The following is an 8,257-nucleotide window of genomic DNA, read 5'->3' as shown; positions in this document are numbered from 1 at the left end:
TATGCTTTCCTCAGGATATTTACTACACAACTGTAGTGGACATATATTTTTTTAAGAATATTGTAAAGAACAATAAAGTAATCAAGGTGCCTTTGTTTATGGCACCCCACAACAACAACAACAAAAATAGGCAAGTCTATCAGCAATGCTCGCATATCTCTAGTCTATCAGTTCATGAAAATATGCTTAATAAAGTGCATGCCTGGGCTTTTTCTTTTCTTTTTATTCCCAGATAACTAGTATGGAAGCTAGCACACATTCCATATCTTGAATTGTGGTTGCAACTTGTCCATGCATGCATCTCATGGTCTGTGGATGATATGAATGTGCCATGCACACGCATAGTTCTGTAGATGACTAGCATCATTCAGCACAGGTACACTCATACAATTATGTGGGCCACTCAGGAGCTGTGTTCATCATGTTTTTACACGCTCTACTGCTTGTTGTTGTTGAGAGAGAAACCCTGTAACAGTATATATAGGTCCAACTCCAAGCACCAAGCAGATACGATCGATCGATGGAGCTAGAGAGAAATACGGCACGGAACCTAGCTTTTAGCATGGCACAGTGCTCTCTACATCCTTATGTCAGCAGTACGTACCAGTACCCACCCGGCCCTTTCCCCTCCGTCTCTGCAGCTTGTCACTGCAGTAGATTCCTACGATCGAGTCGGATCCTCGGCATGACCAACACGCCCCCACGGCAACGCTTGTGCATGGCTTCCGTACACGCTACCCTCCTACACAGATGTTTTGTTGAGTGTTTCAGCCACTTAGCAAAAACTAGAAAACACTCAGTAAATTTTTTGCCGAGTGTAACTCACGACAAAAAAATCTCGGTGAATTATACATCGGCAACAACTTCTTTGTCGGATATTTTTTGTTGGATACTCAGCAAATAAAAGTCGTCGTCATGGCGCCAAGTGACGGTGACGGGACCTTTGTCGAGTGTTCTCTCCCTGGCACTCGGCAAAGGCTTCCTTTTTTCGCCGAGTGTCTGCTGGACTAGTGCTCGTAAAAGAAGGCTCCAGTGAACCCTTTTGGCATTCCCTTTGTCGAGTGCTCTAGGAGGCATTCGTCAAAGACTCACACTTTGCTGGTGCCTTTGGGCTAGCGCTCGACAAAGAAGGCCCCAATGGCCCCTTTGCCACAGTCCCTTTGTCGAGTGCAATAGGAGGAATTAGGCAAAGGGTGCTTCTTTTCTAAGCGTTAGAACCACAGCACTCGCCAAAGAAGCTTTACCGGTTCCCATATGTGCCTTCTTTGTCAAGTGATATGGTCATGGCACTCGACAAAGTACCTATTTGCCGAGTGTAATACTCGACAAAGTAACCTGAAAACCCCTTTTTATTTGTTTTTATTATTACTTCCAAACAAATAAAAGATATATATCATTGACATCACATATATCACAGAATCAACACATGTATCACCAACACCATATTTCTCACAAATATCACCACATCAAACAAGTTTCACAAACATAAGTCTCCAACACTCACAAACATAAGTCTCAAGTATCTCACAAGTATTACCAACATCAACAAGTTTAGATCAAGTTTCACAGACATAAGATCATCAGCGAGGTGGGCGGCTGGACTGGTTCAGCGATGGGCTGAACGATCCATGAGGGTTGTTTGACGCCGTCGATTGTCCCTGTATAGAGAAGAGATTGCATGTGTGAGATCAAATGAATATATATCATGCAGGACTAAAATTTTGATACTCACAAGAGTATGGAACTGAGCAGGGTAAGCCAGAGGGAACAACAGCTCTGCATATACTGGAACATCTTTGCCATGCTCTGCTGATCCACCAAGCGAGCCGCTCACTCCGCCTCATGATACGTGGACAATTCTAAACAAATACATTTATAGATATATAAAGATCTGCATATCTACACCGTACCTCTTTCGAACGGGAGACGCCTAATTAGGTTACGTGATCTACGATCATGATACGAAAATCGAGGTTATACCTAGGGTGACGGTGAAATCACTACAGCAAGGTTGTGGTGGGTTGGTGCAGTGGCGACATGGTGCAGGCAGACCTGTAGTGGCTAGAAAGACCTCTGCAAAAAAAACAAGCCTATCAACAAAAGATTTCGATAGCACCCCCTGCACGGGGAGGTTTTCAAAACCTGGAAATAAAAATAACAACACGATAGCTGACACACACATATACAAACGACACGATGAACACCAATCACATCTAATCGATATCCAAATCCACCATGCACTACCGGAATCTGAGGCTTTGCCGAGTGTCGGCCTCTTTGCCGAGTGCCTTTTGTCGGGCACTCGGCAAAGAAGGCTTTGCCGAGTGCCGCACTCGGTAAAGTTAGGCTCTCGGCAAAGATCCTCTTTACCGAGTGCTGGACACTTGGCACAGGGCGTCACTCGGCAAAGACACATTTGCCGAGTGTTAAACACTCGGCAAAGGAGGCGCTCGGCAAAGGGCCGTCAGCGGCCGTCCCAAAGCTGACGGCCGTCAGTCTTTGCCGAGTGCCGGGGTTGGCACTCGGCAAAGAAGACTCTTTATCGAGTGCCATATATATGGCACTCGGCAAAGGACCCTTTGCCGAGTGTCTTATAAAGACACTCGGCAAAGTATACTTTTATTTTTTAGATTTTGTCTCCCAAACTTTTTGTGGTATATTCCTACACTATGTATACCTACATGTATCATTTGTGGAAAATTATAACAGAGTTTTGAATCGTTAGTAGATTTAGTTCGTTTATTTGAATTTCTTCGGAAAATTCAGATTTGAACTGCAGGTCACTCGAAACTTGGGAAACCGTGCATGCAAAAATGATACCTGTCCTATTTAGCACAAGTTACGACCGATTTCAGGAGCGGACCGGAAACTTCGAGCACCATACTCACTCAACATGGCCGTGAACTTGCTATCCAGCTGTTTAAAAATTGTATAAAACACAAACAAAGTCAGAAAATCATGAAACTTGTCCACGTGTCATGATATCATATGTAGAGGCTGTGATAAAAATTTGAAAAAGTTTCGAGAAAATTGTGACGCACTATGTGTAGAAACCTAAGAGAACCACATTGAAACTTTATGATTTCATGTGTGGTTCTCTTAGGTTTCTACACATAGTGTCTCACAACTTTCTCCAAACATTCTCAATTTTTTATCACAGCCTCTACATATGATATCATAACACGTGGACAAGTTTTATGATTTTCTGACTTTGTTTGTGTTTTATAAAATTTTTAAACAGCTGGATGGCAAGTTCACGGTCATGTTGAGTGAGCATGGTGCTCGAAGTTTCCGGTACGCTCCTGAAGTCGGTCGTAACTTGTGCTAAATAGCATGTATATTATGTTTGCACGCATGGTTTTTCAAGTTTCGAGTGACTTGCAGTTCAAATGTGAATTTTCCGAAGAAATTCAAATAAACGAACTAAATCTACTAGCTATAGAAAACACTTTTTTAATTGTCCCAAAATGGTATATGTAGGTCTACATAGTGTAGGAACATACCACAAAAAGTTTGGTTGGGAAAATAAAAAAAATAAAAATGTACTTTGCCGAGTGCCCACAGAAGACACTCGACAAAGAATTCTTTGCCGAGTGTGAACTGGGTGGCACTCGGCAAAGTATAAGGAAATAATCTTTGCCGAGTGTCCCCAGGGCGACACTCGGCAAAGAGGACTTTGCCGAGTGCCGGATCGTTGGCACTCGACAAAGTATATTTTTAAATTTTAAAAAAATCTTTGCCGAGTGCGGGATCGCGGGCACTCGGCAAAGAAGCGACACTTTACCGTCCGCAGCCTCTCCTTCTCCTATTTCACTCTCACTCACCACACTCACCGCCGCCGCCTCCCCATCCGGTCTCACCCGCCGCCGGCGACACGCCTCTCCGCGCCCGTTGCCGCTGCCGCCGCGCCTCCCTGCGCCCGGCCACCGCCGCGCCCACCACCGCCCGGCCTCCCCGCGCCCGTTGCCGCAGCCGCCGCGCCTCCCCGCGCCCACCACCCACGCGCCCACCACCACCGCGCCCGCCTCCCCACGCCCCGCCTCCCCGTCCGGCCACCACCGCCTCCCTGTCGGAACTGCCACGCACACCACCGCCGGGACCACCCCGACCCGCGCGGCCCAACTGCCGCCCCCACGCGACCCACGCCCGACCCCGACGATCTCCCGACGATCTCCACTAGGTATGAATTTGTTCATGATTTAGTTTTGTATTTATTACGTGTCACTTTGTATTTATTATTGATTAGATGTAGGATGTAAATAATGTAAATCATGTAAATTTGTTGTGTTATCTCTGATAGATTGAATATATATAGATGTGATTATATTATGTGTTTATAATGAATTTCGTGTGTTTATTGAATTTAGTATGTGTGTTTATCAAATTTATAGTACATGTTTATTGAATTTAGAGAGTTTATACTATGTGTGTCAATTATATATATTTTGTGGATGTCGGCCATCGTGCTGCTAGTTTTATTTGTAGGTTTTGTAAACATCCCGTACAGGGGAGGTGCTGCCGAATTTTTTACATGTTATATTAAACTATAGTCGGTTATATATGTTATAGGATGGAGGACCGTGAGTGGATGTACACGGGTCGTAGAGGAAGGAACGATGTCACCACTGAATGGATTAGAAAGACCGATGATTTTGTGGAACGGGCATATGGCGAAGCTGCTAAAGGAGCGAGTCTAGTCCCATGCCCGTGCAGCAAATGTGACAACCGGAAAAGAAAACCAAAGAAGACCATGGTAGAACATATTTGGAAGAATGGATTTACGCCGGGCTATACTCGGTGGATATTTCATGGTGAAGCGCATCGTACGAGAGAGGAGGTGCTGAGACAACGTGTCGAGGATTATGACGCGGATGCGAGGGTAGCGGATATGTTGGACGACTATCAGGAGGCACAGTACACGGGAGGATGTATGGATGACGAGCCAGAGCCGACTGCAAAGGCGTTCTACGACATGTTCGACGCGGCACAGAAGCCCCTTCACGGCCAGACAAAGGTTTCTCAACTGGATGCCATTGGGCGTGTAATGGCGTTCAAGTCGCAGTACAGCATGAGTAGAGACGCATTCGATGGCTTGTTGACGGTTATTGGGAGTCTGCTTCCGGATGATCACATTCTGCCAAAGAGCATGTACGAGGCACAGAAACTACTTCGTGCACTCAAAATGACGTATGAGCAGATTCATGCTTGTCCGAAGGGCTGCGTGCTATTTAGGAAAGAATACGCGGAGGCAAAGTACTGTCCCAAGTGTAATTTGTCTAGGTTTATGGAGGTAGACTCTGGTGATGGACGGAAGAGGCAGCTCGACATCCCCTTGACAATCCTACGACACCTTCCGTTCATACCGAGGATCCAACGTCTTTACATGACAGAGGAATCCGCGAAACAGATGACATAGCACAAAAATGGAAAACGATACAATCCTGACAAGATGGTGCACACATCAGATGGTGAAGCATGGAAACACTTTGATGACATTCACCGTGAGAAAGCCAAAGAGGCTCGTATTGTACGTGTTGCGTTTGCCACAGATGGGTCCAATCCCTATGGAATGAGCGCTGCCCCGTTGAGAGCACCTAGAGGGGGGGTGAATAGGTGATCCTGTAAAAGTTCAAAACTTAAGCCACAAAAACTTGTTAAGGGTTAGCACAAGTATGGCCAAGTGGCTAGAGAGAACTCAAAACATGATAACCACAAGAAAGCAATCACAGAGTTGACACGGTGGTTATCCCGTGGTTCGGCCAAGTACAAAACTTGCCTACTCCACGTTGTGGCGTCCCAACGGACGAGAGTTGCACTCAACTCCTCTCAAGTGATCCAATGATCAACTTGAATACCACGGTGTTTTTCTTTCCTTTGATCTTTTCCCGTTTGCGAGGAATCTCCACAACTTGGAGTCTCTCGCCCTTACAATTGAGTTCACAAAGAATACGGAGTAAGGTGGGAATGAGCAACGCACACAAGACTCGAAAATCAGAGCAACAACACGCACACAAGTCGCAACAAGAGCTCGCAACGCAACACAAAGAGTTCACAACTCCACAAGAGCTCTATATGCTATCACAATGAAACGAATGCGTGAGATTGATGTCTTGGTGCTTAGAAGAGTTGTAGGAATGCTTGGTGTTCTCCTCCATGCGCCAAGGGGTCCCTTTTATAGCCCCAAGGCAGCTAGGAGCCGTTGGGAACAAATCTGGAAGGCCATCTTTGCCTTCTGTCTCGTGGCGCACCGGACAGTCCGGTGCACACCGGACACTGTCCGGTGCCCGATTTGTTTCCATAGAAAGCGAAGCCGACCGTTGCCGACCGTTGCAGATCTGGCGCACCGGACAGTCCGGTGCACACCGGACAGTCCGGTGCTCCCTTCCGACCGTTGGCTCGGCCACGTGTCGCGCGCCGATCGCGCGGCCGACCGTTGGCCCGGCCGACCGTTGGCTCACCGGACAGTCCGGTGCACACCGGACAGTCCGGTGAATTTTAGCCGAAGTCGCCGGAGAAAAACCCGAGAGCGGCTGGTTTGCGCTGCGCTGCACCGGACACTGTCCGGTGCACACCGGACAGTCCGGTGCCCCAGCCCGAAGCAGCCTTTGGCTGTACACAGCCACTCTCCACTTCTTTTCTTTTCTTCTTTCTCCTGTTTCTAACACTTAGACAAGATGTTAGTACACAAAACTAATGTACTAAGGCTTAGAAACATACCTTTACTTGTGATTTACACTTTGTTCATCCATGAGCATATTTTCACATTTAGGCCCTTGTGTTTGCACTCAATCACCAAAATACTTAGAAATGGCCCAAGGGCACATTTCCCTTTCAATCTCCCCCTTTTTGGTGATTTATGCCAACACAACATAAAGCAAGTGGAACAAGTGCAAAATCACTTCAAATAAAAACTCAAATTGGTTTTGATTCAATTTTGGCATATATGGATCATCCTTTGCCACCACTTGGTTTGTTTTTGCAAATCAAACTCAAATCTCTATCTATAAGTCAAACACACATATTGAAGCATAAAGAGAGTCATTTCAAAAGAATTTGACCACGGATTTCAAAAACTCCCCCTTTTTCCCATAATCAACACTTCTCCCCACAAGAAGCCAACTTTTGAAAATAGAGACAATAAGAGACAATAAAAGCTTTTGACAAAACAAAAACTCTATTCTACTATTTTCAAAATCTCTCAAGTGGTAGCTGATCCATTTATCACTTTGGCCTTTATTTTCTCCCCCTTTGGCATCAAGCACCAAAACGGGATCAATCTTGGCCTTTTAACCCCATTGCCTCACAAAAATCTTCAATTAAGATCAAATGGCAATAAGAGTTCATGAGATGGACTTGGAATTAGTTACCCTCTCATCGGAGTGCAGTGGAAGTCTTTCATGGTCCAAGTCCACCTTTTCCCTTTCAATTCTCCTTCGAGACTAAGTCAAACAAACTCAAGCATATGGTTAGTCTCAAAAGGTCAAGTTGTAACACATCTCCCCCTACAACTGTGCATCACTTTGCAACGGACTTGTGAGGTCCAGGGAGTGTTTGTACAACTTGAGCACCACAATAAACAGCAAAATGCAGAATGAACATGATCAGAGGCATAAACACATGTATGCTACAATTCAATCCAAGTTCCGCGAATCTAAGACATTTAGCTCACTACGCAGCCTGCAAAAGGTCTTCTCATCTAGAGGCTTGGTAAAGATATCGGCTAGCTGGTTCTCGGTGCTAACATGAAACACTTCGATATCTCCCTTTTGCTGGTGGTCTCTCAAAAAGTGATGCCGGATGTCTATGTGCTTTGTGCGGCTGTGCTCAACAGGATTCTCCGCCATGCGGATAGCACTCTCATTGTCACATAGGAGTGGGACTTTGCTCAGATTGTAGCCAAAGTCCCTGAGGGTTTGCCTCATCCAAAGTAGTTGCGCGCAACACTGTCCTGCGGCAACATACTCGGCCTCAGCGGTGGATAGGGCAACGGAGGTTTGTTTCTTAGAGTTCCATGACACCAGGGACCTTCCTAAGAATTGGCACGTCCCCGATGTACTCTTCCTATCGACCTTACATCCAGCATAGTCGGAGTCTGAGTATCCAACTAAGTCAAAGGTAGACCCCTTTGGATACCAGAGTCCGAAGCAAGGCGTAGCAACTAAATATCTAAGAATTCGCTTCACCGCCACTAAGTGACATTCCTTAGGATCGGATTGAAATCTAGCACACATGCATACGCTAAGCATAATATCCGGTC

Source organism: Zea mays, chromosome 4, assembly GCF_902167145.1.
Source record: "Zea mays cultivar B73 chromosome 4, Zm-B73-REFERENCE-NAM-5.0, whole genome shotgun sequence".
NCBI classification, from domain to species: domain Eukaryota; kingdom Viridiplantae; phylum Streptophyta; class Magnoliopsida; order Poales; family Poaceae; genus Zea; species Zea mays.
Note: the sequence above shows the minus strand (reverse complement) of the source record.